At 43.1% G+C, this 14,360-nt stretch overlaps 1 long non-coding RNA gene across 1 annotated transcript in view; it reads left to right on the top strand.

The window, feature by feature from the left end:
* The first annotated feature begins 9,458 nt into the window (after nucleotides 1-9,458).
* The window catches only part of LOC121282586, a 46,450-nt gene continuing 41,548 nt past the window's right edge, over nucleotides 9,459-14,360 (top strand). Inside the window, exon 1 of the long non-coding RNA XR_005944082.1 lies at nucleotides 9,459-9,558. This is a non-coding gene — a long non-coding RNA (uncharacterized LOC121282586). The remainder of the gene's footprint in view (nucleotides 9,559-14,360) is intronic.

Genomic DNA, 14,360 nt, shown 5'->3' with positions numbered 1-14,360 from the left:
CCGATGATGTACCTGTCCTGGGAATGTTTGATGGGGACAATGTAGAGGGAGCTTTATTCTTTATTTAACCCCGTGCTGTACATGTGCTGGAAGTGTTTGATGGGGACAGTAAAGAGGGAGCTTTACTCTGTATCTAATGCCGTGATGTACCTATCCTGGGAGTGTTTGATGTAGACAGTGTAGAGGAAGCATATCTCTGTATCTAACTCTGTGCTGTCCCTGCCCTGGGAGTGTTTGATAGGGGCAGTGTAGAGGGAGCTTTACTCTGTATCTAACCCCATGCTGTATCTGCCCTGGGTGTGTTTGATGGGGACAGCGTAGAGGGAGATTTACTCTGTATCTAACCCTGTTCTGTCCCTGCCCTGGGAGTGTTTGATGGGGACAGTGTAGAGGGAGCTTTACTCTGTATCTAACCCCATGCTGTCCCTGCCCTGGGAGTGTTTGATGGGGACAGTGTAGAGGGAGCTTTTCTCTGTATCTAACCCCGTGCTGTCCCTGCCCTGGGAGTGTTTGATGGGGTCAGTGTAGAGGGAACTTTACTCTAGATGTAACTCCGTGCTGCACCTGTCCTAGGAGTGTTTGATGGGGTAAGTGTAGAGGAAGCTTTACTCTGTACTTAACTCTGTGCTGTCCCTGCTCTGGGAGTGTTTTATGGGGACAGTGTAGAGGGAGCTTTACTCTGTCTCTAACGCTGTGCCGTACCTATCCTGGGAGTGTTTGATAGGTGGAAGTGTAGAGGGAGATTTACTCTGTATCTAACCCCGTGCTGTATCTGTCCTGGGAGTGTTTGATGTGGGCAGTTTAGAGGGTTCTTTACTCTGTATCTAACCCTGTGCTGTTTCTGCCCTGCGAGTGTTTGATGCGGACAGTGTAGATGGAGCTTTACAATATATCTTACACCATGTCGTCCCTACCCTAGGATTGTTTGATGTGGACAGTGTAGAGGAAGCATAACTCTGTATCTAACTCTGTGCTGTCCCAGCCCTGGGAGTGTTTGATGGGGACAGCTTGGAGGGACATTGTATCTAACCCCGTGCTGTACCTGTCCTAGGAGTGTTTGATGGGTCAGTGTAGAGGAAGATTTACTCTGTATCTAACACCGTGCTGTACCTGTCCTGGGACAATTTGATGGGGACAGTGTAGAGCAAGATTTACTCTGTACTCTAACCCCATGCTGTACCTGCGCTGGGAGTGTTTGATAGGGGAAGTGTAGAGGGATCTTTACTCTGTATCTAACCCTGTGCTGTTTCTGCGCTGGGACTGTTTGATGGGGACAGCATGGGGTTAGATACAGAGTAAAGCTCCCTCTACACTGTCCCCATCAAACACTCCCAGGGCAGGGACAGCACGGGGTTAGATACAGAGTAAATCTCCCTCTACGCTGTCCCCATCAAACACACCCAGGGCAGATACAGCATGGGGTTAGATACAGAGTAAATCTCCCTCTACACTGCCCCTATCAAACACTCCCAGGGCAGGGACAGCACAGAGTTAGATACAGAGATATGCTTCCTCTACACTGTCTACATCAAACACTCCCAGGATAGGTACATCACGGCATTAGATACAGAGTAAAGCTCCCTCTATACTGTCCCCATCAAATACTTCCAGCACATGTACAGCACGGGGTTAAATAAAGAATAAAGCTCCCTCTACATTGTCCCCATCAAACATTCCCAGGACAGGTACATCATCGGGTTACCTACAGAGTAAAGCTCCCTCTACACTGTTGCCGTCAAACACTCCCAGAAAAGGAACAGCACAGAGTTAGGTACAGAGTGAAGCTCCCTCTACACTTACCCCATGAACACTCCTAGGACTGGTCCAGCATGGAGTTACATCTAGAGTAAATCTCCCTCTACACCGACCCCATCAAATACTCCCAGGGCAAGAACAGCATTGGGTTAGATACAGAGTAAAGCTCCCTCTACTTTGCCCCCTTAAACAGTTCCAGGGCAGGTACAGCACAGGGTTAGATACAGAGTAAAGCTCCCTCTACACTGTCCCCATCAAACACTCCCAGGGCAGGGACAGCACGGGGTTAGATACAGAGTAAAGCTCCCTCTATACTGTCCCCATCAAACACTCCCAGCACATGTACAGCAAGGGGTTAAATAAAGAATAAAGCTCCCTCCACACTGCCGGAATGTTGAATTGGAATAAAAATGCTAGATCTCCCTTGCCTTCTGCTGAGCAGCATTTTTAAAATGGAGGAGTGCTTTTGGTGAGAAATATGAGAAGGTGAAAGTGAATTTCAGACTATGTGAGATCAACCCCTCCCCCATCCATTCCAACCCAGCTAGAAACATTAACCCTTTCGCCACACCATGTTATCCGTACAAAGGATCTCTGGGTTTACAGTGACAATAGCCTAGAAATTCAAAGGATTCATGCCCACTTCTTGGGTACTAAACAGGCACCTAAGATGCCAATATGATGAAAAGAAAGCACTGCACATTTCCTGCTGGAGGCACTCCGCCTCTCATATTGGATTGAGTTTCTCACTAGTCCAGACTCTAGAAATGTTTAACATACTGAGTGCTTTATTTAAGCTCAGGTCCTGTGCTTCCTACAGGACCTGTTTTTGATCTGGGTTTTTCCCAGTGCCAACACACGCTAAACCTGCTCAGCAATACGTGGCACAGAGAGCTAGGAAGGACCCTACATCAGAACCACTTAAACATCATGCAGAACTTAAAAGGACAGGTGAAAGCATAAAACTGCGGATGCTGGAAACCCGAAACAAAAATAAAAATAAAAATACCTGGAAAAACTCAGCAGGTCTGGCAGCATCTGCGGAGAGGAGCACAGTTAATGTTTCGAGTCTGTATGACTCTTCAACAGAACTTTTTTCAGGGTATTTTTATTTTTATTTTTGTTTTAAAAGGACAGGTGCTGCTTTGTCACTCCAGGCTGCTGGTTGGCCTGATGTCTTATATCACTTCACAAAGTTCAGTTTGCAGAGGAGAAGGCTTTTTGTGCTGTTGTGGCTGCCTTGTTTATAGGGAGGTGGCCTTTGGGCCTGGGTGGATGGGGAGTTGGGTGGGGGAGCACCAATGGACAGGAGAGAGGTAGCAACTGGTGGAAGAGGACGGAGGAGGAGGGCACTGTCAAGGAGGCCATCCCCAGTGGGGGCCTTCAGGGAGTCCCTTCTTCAACAGGAACACCTCTGAGGAACAAGAATGGCCTTGGTGCATTGGAAAACAGGGTAGGGGGCAGGGGAAGTTAGTGATACCCAGAACAGCTTTCAGAACACTTGTTTACAACATTTTAAATTCTAGTCAGGCCAAAGCTTTTCTTCCTTTTTTAGTTTTGTTTTTCATCCCTTAATTCGGATTCAGCTTACGACTGTCAGTGGAGCAGCAGGATCTTTCCAGCTTCGCTCTTCATTCAGTACAAGACCAAGTATGGATTTTCTATTGGGAATGCCCACATATCTGAGATGTCTGTGGGAAGCAGAGGGGGAACTCACATAGATAAGTTCTGAAAACAAAGGAGCAGTTCAGACACTTGCATTGGGTATCAGCCAGCAAACATTTTGCGTACCTGGTGTTCCTTGTGCTGGGAAACTGCCTGAGAGCTACCCAGACAAGCACCACAAAGATCTCCCAGATCCATTAAAGAGCATGTGATAGGCATTTTGAATCACCAATTCTGGTGCCTGAGTGACGGGAATAAAAATCAACCAATGGTTGTAGGGGAAGAGGAAGAGAGACATGACGAGCTGGAAGAGGATGAAGAGGTCATAGAATCATACAGCACAGATAGAGGCCATTCTCCCCATCATACCAGTGTTGACTCCTTGATAAAATCTCTTTGATAGAGCTATCAAATTAGCCCGTTCTTCCCTCACGAACTTGTAGGTTTTTCCCTTCATGCTTTTATCCAACTATCTTTTATAAGTTACTGTTGAATATTCTTCCATCATCTCTCAGGCAGTAAGTTTCAGATCATAACACACCATGTAAAAATGTGTAAAGCAAAAAACTGCGGATGCTGGAAATCCAAAACAAAAGCAAAAATACCTGGAAAAGCTCAGCAGGTCTGGCAGCATCTGCGGAGAGGAACACAGTTAATGTTTCGAGTTCAAATGACCTTTCAACAGAACTGTCCTCTCTCAGGCTTCTAGATCCACTCACTGAACAATAATAAAATTTTCTCCTCAGTACGTTTTCCCAACGTCTTCTCTGGATAGGATTTCTACAACAGTAAACAGAGCCTCAGAACACAACACCTAGTCCTAACACCAGTCCTGTGTCCAGCACAGCACTCACAATAGATAAACAACCAAAGTGGTTTGTGCTAATGTCTTTATTCTTGCAGATCCAATATCCCTAACCTGAGTGCATGCCTGCATAGTGTTTCACCTGGGGTGAGGAGTGATGATGGTTATGATCAAGAAATGTTTAAAACTGATAAAGACGAGGTATTTAAAGTTGATGAGGCACCAGGACCAGATGAGATGCATCCATGGATACTGAGGGGAGTGAGAGTGGAAACTGCGGAGGCACTGGCCATAATTTCCAGTCATTCTCTGGTGGTGCCAGAGAGCTCGAGAATTACAAACATTACACACCATGTTCAAAAAAGGGGTGTAAAGATAAACCCAGCAACTACTGGCCAGTCAATTTAACTTTGATGGTGGGGAAACTTCGGAAAACAATAATTCGGGACAAAATTCATAGTCACTTGGACAAATGAGGGTTAATTAAGGAAAGCCAACATGGATTTCTTAAGGCAAAATCATGTTTAACTACTTTGCTGGAGTTTTTTGAAGAGGTAACAGAGAGGGTTGATGAGGGCAATGCCATTGATAAGGTGTACATGGACTTTCAAAATGCATTTGGTACAGTGCATGCAATAGACTTGTGAGCAAAGTTATAGCTCATAGAATAAAAGGGACAGCAGCAACATGAATATGGAATTGGCTGAGTGACAGGAAATGGAGAGCAGTGGGTAATGGATGTTTTTCCATGCTGGAGCAAAGTTTGCAAGGAAATTGCTCAGGGTCAGTGTGGGTGATTGCTTTTCCTGTTATATATATTAATAACCTAGATCTTGTGTGTATGGTGTAATTCCAAAACTTGTGCACTTGGAAACATTATGAACTGTGAGGAGGACAGTGTAGAACTTTAAAAGGACATAGACAAGCTGGTAGAATGGGCAGAGAGGAGCAGATGAAGTTCAGTGAAGTTCAACCCTAACCCTAACCCTAAATGTGAAATAATTAACTTTGTTAGAAAGAACATGAAGAGACAGTGTAAAAAAAAAGGTTGCAACTCTAAACAGGGTGCAGGAACAGAGGGGTCTGGTGTATGTGTGTATAAGCTTTTGAAGGTGGCAGGGCAGATTGAGAGAGCAGTTAATAAACCATATAGTATCCTAGGCTTTATTAATAAGGGCATAGATTACAAGAGCAAGGAGGTTATGTTGAATTTGTATAGGACACTAGTTTGTCCTCAGCTGGAGTACTGCATCCTGTTCGGATTCCTTTAGGAAAGATGTGAAGGCTTTGGAGAAAGTGCAGAGAAGATTCATGAGAATTGTTCCAGGGATGAGGAGCTTCAGTTATGAAGATAGATTTGAGAAGTTGGGACTGTTTTCCTTGGAGAAAAGAAGACTGAGAGGAGGTTTGATAGAAGTATTCAAACTCATGAGGTGTGTGGACAGTGTAGATAGGGAGAAGCTGTTTCTGCTCGTGAAAGGATTAAGAACAAGAGGGCACAGGTTTAAAGTAATTAGTAAAAGGAGCAAAAGCAACATGAGGATAAACTTTTTCATGCAGCGAGTGCTTCCAATCTGGAATGCACTGCCTACGAGTGTGGTGGAGGGCAGGTTCAAACAAAGCATTCAAAAGGGAATTAGACTGTTACCTGAAAAGGAAAAATGTGCTGGATTATGGAGAGAAGGTGGGATAAGGCACTAAAGAAGTTGCTTATTCAGAAAGCCAGTGCAGACACAATGGGCCGAATGGCTCCTTCTGCATTGTAACAATTCTGTGATTCTGTGATCTTCTAGCTATACTGGCGCTTCATCTTGCTGCATCCCCGCTAATGGTTTGTTGATTATATTGTTAAAGATACACATATGATGGATGTTGTTTGATTAAGGACAGAGAACACATATAAAGAGAGTCAGTTGGGACACTGAGTTAGCAGTCAGGAGACAGAGATATGTAATGCTGCATCCTGTGAATAAACCTACTAACAAGGAAACAATCTGTTTTCTGTTTCATACTTCGCCACCTGGCTTCAATTAACTTAACATCCCCATGTGAAGACTATCAGCTGGTTGTCACCAAGAAGTTCCTGAGATTCTAGTGGCCTAACTTGATGAAGCTGACTGTGTGCTTTCAGACTCTTGTAAAGTCACTGAGATGGAGTGGGTGAGGGGAGAGGGTGTAAAGGAAGAATGGGTCAGAGTAACATGAGTGTATTTCCATTTGATGGGAGAAAGCATTCCTGGTCTATTCATGCTGGAAGCTCCATGTCACTGTGTTCAGAGGTTAACAGTTCATCTCATCTATGTCATGATGGAAGCCACTTCCTTCGTACTTCATTGGAGTGCCAGCTTGAATTATGCGCTCAATACTCTTGAATGTGTCTTAAACCACAACCTTCAGACTCAAAGTGAGATTGCTCTCCACTGAGCCACAATTGAACATCCTCAGAGTTATGCCACAAAAAGCTATCTCAGCCAAGCAGCTTGCACAGTAAGGCTGGTGCAGGGCACCATAGGAGTCAGAGCTGTGTGTAACATGGCGCATATGGAGGAAGGTGCACAGTGCAACTGTGTGGAGAGTAATAGGGGAGCGCAGAGGAAGCAATCTAATGGCAGGGTAAGAAAAGCAGATGATGTTTGTCCTTGCTGGCATACAGCAAATGGAAGTGAATATTTACCTCATTCTTCCCTTCCTGGAGAAAACCTTGAATTTCTTCCTGCACCAAACCCATATCTGTTACGCTGTGAACTATGGAAGACTGATACTCCCTCAAAAATGAAGAGAAAAACTTGCTATCTATAGTAAAGAATACTATGGACTGTCAACTATCTCACCTACTGCAGATTAACTATCATTCAAGGGTGAAATATGCTGGTCTTTTTAAATGTTCATTTCAGCTGGCCATTATCTCTACATTCACTTAGACATTCAGAGTGACACTTGGAACAGAAGGTATCCCGCCCCACCAACGCTGTACTAGTAAAACCTGTCAACATGCAGTCCTGTGACTGCCATCAAGTCACTGGCACATGGCATTACGCGGAATGGGACAGATAATGCACCTTGATTTCTGACCTCTTCCACAAATCTTTCTTCCATTTCTCAAGGGTTTTTGACATAAACAAATGGGGAGCATGCAGTGACGTGCTTATCCTCCCTAGCTGTTATTTTAAACGGGGAACAGATTTTTTTCTATATGAGGCAAGACATGCCAAGTAAGTACAATTCTTCCAGGTGTCATTACCCCGGTAGTTTTATGGCAATAATTAGTTTATCACTTTTCCCCAGCATGAACTGGTTGAGAGCTTGTCTGAGCTAAAAGTCATTCAGTGTATCCAGTTCAACAGTGGAACTCCAATTTGTGTGGTTAGCTTCTCAAGGCTAGAATTTAGAGGACACTGTTCCTACAAACTTCTAATCTGCGATTGCAAGAATTTCCTAGAAAAGAATATTTAGGAAGGACACTATGGAACTGAGGTGGAATTCAAAGCTGGATCAGCCATGACCTAATTGAATGGTGGAACAGTCTCGAGGGACTGAACGCTTCCAGCAGTTTAGGCAACAGGTCAAGTTGAGTGAAGAGCTTGGCCAAAGTCAACCAGCAGGTCAAGATGAGACACAATGTCAAAGGCACCAAACAAGTAGGTCAGTGTTCTGTATGCAGATCACTGTCAATGGCTGAAGAATTGAGCTGAGGCAATTCTTTATATCCTTCAGCAGAACCTGAGACAGTTCCTGAGAGACATGAGCCTTTTTGCATGCCTGAGCAGTGAGTCCAACTCCAAGTACTGTTCTTAATTTCCACTGCTGCTTCTCAAGATGCAGATGGTGGGGGACTATCAGGTCAGAGTGGATGTTGTCCTTTATTCAAAAGTGACATATAGCCCACTTCCACCACAGAATCCACTGTCAAAGTCACCACCACCCTCAGTTTAGTTATTCTAGGCAGTTAGAGGGTGTATTAGTCAATCTGCTGTGCACGTGTGCATCAAGCAGGTGACTGATGTTTTGTTTACTGAGTTCATTAGCAACATGAAAGGCCATTCAGTTTTACAGTCACAAGCTACTGCGAAATTTGATGGGGAGAATTCCTATGATTTTTCCCAGGATTTTCTGCTCTCTTCTCGCTGAAGATATGAGAAATAAATAAAAGGAACAGCAGCTCCCCACATACCGCTACCCACCCCCCACCTCACCGCGCTTGCCCCCCCTGTACAATTTAATCGCCAAAGTATATACTGTAGATGGCATCAATCTGTACATACACGGCATTTATATCAATACAATCAATTTCACCAGCATGGAAAGAGACCATTCCACTAAGATTCAACTGGACAGTGATCAATAGCACTGGATTCTCTCTGTTAATCCTGGCAGCTTCCAAAAGAAAGAACTGGTGTTTATATAGTATCTTCAATAATGTGCTAAAACAACCACTGCTGCAATGTATGATGTGCCGTACCGTCAGAGGTGGGGACAGCACTCACATAAAGTGCTGGCCTGTTCCTGTGGCCACCAGCAGTCTGCCATGGTGTGTGACCTTGTCCTGCGAGAAACAAGGAATTGTGTCAGTGGACTGAGAGGTTTTGAAGATCGACACATCAGTGCAGACTTGTGCTCTATGGGAACTGGCTTGGCTCTGTCCAAGCTCATTTCATTCAGAATCCTCACCACAAGTGGAAATTGGTTAACTTTTAAGCTTTAACATGCTTTGGTAACTGTACTCAACCCAGAGCTCAAAATGTGTTCCACATCATTATTGCACACATTACCCATTATCAGTGTTTATTGACACACTGCACCAGGAGACTGGTGAGGGAGGGGAGGAAATTTCAAATGTTCTGAAGCTTTTGATGCTGTCCCACTGTAGAGATTCCTGGTGTATGACCACCACTTTAAATTCAGATAATGCATATTTGGAGGGTCTTAGTGGAAATTTTCTACTTTTGTAACAGAAACGAGAACTTCTGAGACAGTCCCTTAATGATAAACATTTCTGGGACTCACTTTGAATAATGTTGTTTAACTGGAACTATTCAATAATGAATGTTTTCCTTACAATCACTGTGTGTGGTCCAATTGAACAGTTTTGCCTGTATATTCAGCTCCTGCGAGCCAGGGAGGAACAATGGCTTATCTGTAACCCTGACCAGCAGTATAGAGTAACAGGATGAATTCACCAGAGGATTCCCAAGCACACCCAGTTTAAATATATTTTTAGTGCTGCAGTATCGAGGGTCAGTACTGAGGGAGTGCTGTGCTATTGGAGGGTCAGTTTTGAAGGAGAGATGCACTGTTGGAGAGGCAGTACAGAAGGAGCAGTAAAGCATTGGAAGGTACGTACTGAGGCAGAAACGTACTGGCATACAGTCAGTACTGAGGGAGTGCTGAACTGTTGGTGGATTAATACAGAGGGAGTACTGAACTATCAGAGGGCAGTACTGAGGGAGTACTGCACTGACAGAGGGGCAGTACTGAGGGAGTGTTGCACTTTCAGAGGGTCAATACTGAGGGTGTGCTGCACTGTCAGAGGGTCAATACTAAGGGAGCACTGTGCAGTTGGAGGGTCAGTGCTGATGGAGTACTGGACAGTTGGAGGGTCAATAGTGAGGATGTGTTGCACTGTCAGAGGTGGGGACAGTGCACAGATGATGCTGCTCCAGTGGCCACCAGCTGTCTGTCATTGTATGTGAGATTGTCTTGCAGGAAACAAGGAAGTGTGTCAGTGTAGATTTTAACGACGCACATGTCAGAGTGGAGTAGTGTTGTTGATGGGTGCAAAACTGCAGAGGGAAAGTAAAAGCAACAAGAGTACCAGGTGCAGAAAGCTTCTGTAGGAGCAGAATGCCAGCTCTCTCTGAGTTCTGTGGCTGCCTGCTTGACTCACTTATCCAGGCAGCTTGTTTGGAAGTCATTTTGCTGCCTCTGGAGAGTAGATGACCCTCCACCTACCATACTCTTCCAGCAAAACCTCCAATATAACTTCCAAAAAATGGGAGTAGGCATGGGCACTTTGCAATTGCTCCTCAGCTGGTGATTTTCCATTATTTTTAGTGACATCTCCCTGTAGCTAAGGTGCAGGCTGCCTTTAAATAGTGTCAGTGATGTGCAAAATTGATGCCCGAGACTAGTTGAGCTGCCAATCAATAGCAGCCGTAGTTCCCTTTGCCTGCTTGCCTTATTGAAAATAATCAGGGGCATGAATTTGGGGCCTTTTCAGCATTAACAGGACTGGACATACACTCTGAATTTGAAAGTGCATTTAAAACAATTTTGACCTCAGGTTTCTGCCCTCTCAGGTGGGTGCAAAAAGTCCCATGACATGACTGGAAGAAGAATAAGGAAGTTTTCCCCAATGTCCTGGCCAACATCTATTCCACAATCTTAACCACGAAGATGCGTCATCTGACCATAATTACGTAGCTTTTTGTGGAAGGTTGCTGTGCACATATTATTACAAAAATTGTACAGCAATGCATAAGGTCATTGCAGGGAATTGAAGTAAAAAAACGAAATTACAGGTTTGTTATCTGAATGCACGAAGTATCTGCAACAAGATAGATGAATTAGTAACACAAATAGAGGTAAATGATTTAGATTGAATCACCATTACAGAGACACAGTTACAAGGTGATCAAGGTTGGGAAATAAACATTACAGGGTTAACAATATTTCCGAAAGACAGACAGAATGGTAACAGAGGAGGATAACCCTGATAGTAAAGGATGACATAAAGATATTAGTGAGAAAGGATCTGGCCTCAGAAGATCATGAAGTGGAATCAGTATGGGCACAAATTAGAAATAGTTTATTGGGAGCAGTTTACAGGCCCCTTAACAGTAATTATACTGTTGGACAGAGCATTAAACGAGAAATTATTGGAGCTTGTAACAAAGGCAATGTAATGATTGTGTGGAACTTTAATCTTCATATATAATGGACAATCAAGTTGGCAAGGATGGTCTGGAAGATGAGTTTGTGGAATGTTTTTGTTGCAGTTTCTTGAAGGAATACATTTTGGAACCAGCTAGGGATGAAGTTATCTTAGATCTAGTATTGTGTAATGAAGCAGGGTTGGGAAATATTGATCATAATACCATTGAATTCCATGTTACCTTTGAAAGTGACAGACTCCAATCACAAACAGGAAGCTTAAATTTCAGCAAAGCCAATTACATAAGTATGACAGGAGAACTGGCTAAGGTAAATTGGGTAAATTCAAAATGTTCAACAAAAATACATTCCCCAGAAAAACAAAAACTCTGCAAGAAAACCTCATCTGTGCCTCATTCAGAAAGTTAGAGAGAGTATTAGATTAAAAGAAGAGGTTTACAATATTGCAAGAAACAGTCCTCCCCACAGATTACCTTTCCACCTAGCTTTGTATCATCAGCAAACTTAGATACATTACTCTTTGTGGCAGTGTTTTAGAAACCAGCAAAGGTCATCTAAAAAGTTGATAAAAAGGAAAAAAATAGAATACGAGAGTAAGCTAGCCTGTAATATAAAAACAGATTGTATAAGTATATAAAAAGGAAGAGAGTTAATGTTGGTCCGTTAAAATTGGAGACAGGAGAAATTATCATGAGGAATGAGGATATGGCAAAGGCATCGAACATATATATCATGCCTGTCTTCATAGTAGAAGACACAAGTTTCATTCCAGAAATAGGCTGTAAACTAGGGGCTAAAAAGAGAAATAAAATTAGGGAAATAAATAACAACAGAGGGAAAGTATGGAGAAATTTAAAGGACTAAAATGCAGCAAGTTCACAGGGCCTGATGGTTTACACCCTAGGGCTCTAAAGAGATAGCTGCAGAGATAGTGATGCACTAGCTGTGATTTTCCAGAATTCATTGGATTCAGGAATGGTCCCATCAGATTGGAAGTTGGAAAATGTTACTCCATTTTTCAAGAAAGGAGGGAAAGAGAACACAGGATATTACAGGCCAGTTAGCCTAACATCAGTTGTTGGGAAAATGCTGGAATCTATTATTAAGGGAGCGTTAACAATGCACTTAGAAAAGCATAGCATAATTAGAACAAGTCAGCATGGTTTTACTAAAGGGAAATCCTGTTTAATAAAATTATTGAAGACTTTTGAGGATGTAACTAGTAAGGTAAATAAAGGGGAACCAGTGGATGTAGTATACTTGGATTTCCAAAAGGGTCTTGATAAGGTGCCACACAAAAGGTTAATAGGCAAGATAAGAGCTCGTGGAATTGGCGGTAATATATTAGCATGGATAGAGAATTAGTTAACAGATAAGAAGCAGAGAGAGGCCACAAATGGGGCTTTTTCAAGTTGGCAGATAGTGAATAATGAAGTATCATAAGAGTCAGTGCTGGGGCCCCAACTATTTACTTTCTATATTGATAACTTAGATGAAGAGATATAGAGTAATGTGTCTAAATTTGCTGATGATACAAAATTAGGTGGAAACGTAAGCTGTGGGGAGGACACAGAGAGGCTGCATAGAGGCAGATTTAGTGAGTGGGCAATAAGATGGTAGGTGGGGTATAATGTAAGGAAGTGCGAAGTTATTCACTTTGGTCATCAAAATAGAAAAGCGGAATTTTTTTCAAAAGGTGTGAAACTTGTTGATGTTCAAAGATACTTGGGTCTGCTCATACAAGGAATGCAAAATGTTAACATAACATGTACTGCAAGCAATTAGGAAGGCAAATTACATGTTGTCTTTATTGCAAGGGGATTGGAGTACAAGAATAAAGAAGTCTTGCAACAGTTGTACAGGGTTTTGGTGAGTTCGCATCTGGAACACTGTGTATAGTTATGGTTTCCACGTTTAAGAAAGGATATACTTGCATTGGAGGCAGTACAGTGATGGTTTGTTAGATTGGTTCCTGAGATAAGAGGGCTTTCTTGTGGTGAGACACAGATAAAATGGGTTTATATTCTCTGGAGTTTAGAAGAATGAGAGGTGATCTCATTGAAACCTACAAAATTCTGAAGGGGCTTGACAGGGTGGACGCTGAAGGGTTCTTTCCACTGGCTGGGGAATCTAAAACACGGGGGCACAGACTCAGGATAAGGAGTTGATCATTTAGGACTGAGACGAGGAGAAGTTACTCCACTCAAAGGGTTGTGAATCTTTGAAATTCTCTGCACCAGAGGGTTGTGGATGCTCCATTATTGAATATATTTAAGGCTGGGATAGACAGATTTATGTCTCTCAGGGAATCAAGGGAAAAGGGGAAGGGGCAGGGAAGTGAAGTTAAAGCCCAAGATCAGCCATGATCTCATTAAATGGCAGAGCAGGCTCGATGTGCTGAATGGTCTACAACTACTCCTGTTTTTTTGGTTCTCATGTTCCCCCCTTTCCTACATAACAACAGTGACTACACTTCAAAAGTACTTTATTGGCTATAAAATGCTTTTAGGTCATGAAAGGTGCTAAAGAAATGCAAGTCTTGCTTTTTTCTTTGCAGTTAGGATATGGAGGTGGAGTTAAGAGAATGCTTTGAATGGATTTTTTGGGTGGAAAGGCAGCTCTTATACCCACGGGTAGCACATAATGAAGAAATTGTTGGATATACAAATACATGCCACAATAATTACTGCAAGCTGTTAGCTTGATGAATTGAAGCCAGCACAATATAAATGCAATCATAGAAAATTATACAACTAGGAAACAGATTATACTGTCAAGTTGACAGTATATGCACATGCCTGTTGAACAGAAATGAGCAAAGGGCAAACAACAGCTGGTTAAAGTCCCATAAAAGCAAATAAATCTATCATAAGTCGGAAGAGAAACCAACAATGGCTGCTTATACTGAGAGGGCAGTAAGATATTTGTCACATTTAAACCTGCACATCCATCAACCATACCAGAGCTGAGAGCAGCAATGCAGGATAGAGCTGGGAGCAGTAATGCAGGGTAGAGAAGAGCAATTATGCAGGGTAGAGGTCAGAGCAGCAATGCAGGGTAGATCTGAGAGCAGTAATGCAGGGTAGAACTGAGAGCAGTAATGCAGGGTAGAGGTCAGAGCAGCAATGCAGGGTAGAGGTCAGAGCAGCAATGCAGGGTAGAGCTGAGAACAGCAATGCAGGGTAGAGCTGAAAGCAGCAATGCAGGGTAGAGGTCAGAACAGCTATCCAGGTCAGAGCTGAAA

This window comes from Carcharodon carcharias, chromosome 9 (genome assembly GCF_017639515.1).
Source record: "Carcharodon carcharias isolate sCarCar2 chromosome 9, sCarCar2.pri, whole genome shotgun sequence".
Taxonomy (NCBI): Eukaryota; Metazoa; Chordata; class Chondrichthyes; order Lamniformes; family Lamnidae; genus Carcharodon; species Carcharodon carcharias.
Note: the sequence above shows the minus strand (reverse complement) of the source record. Positions and strands in the feature narration are given on the sequence as shown.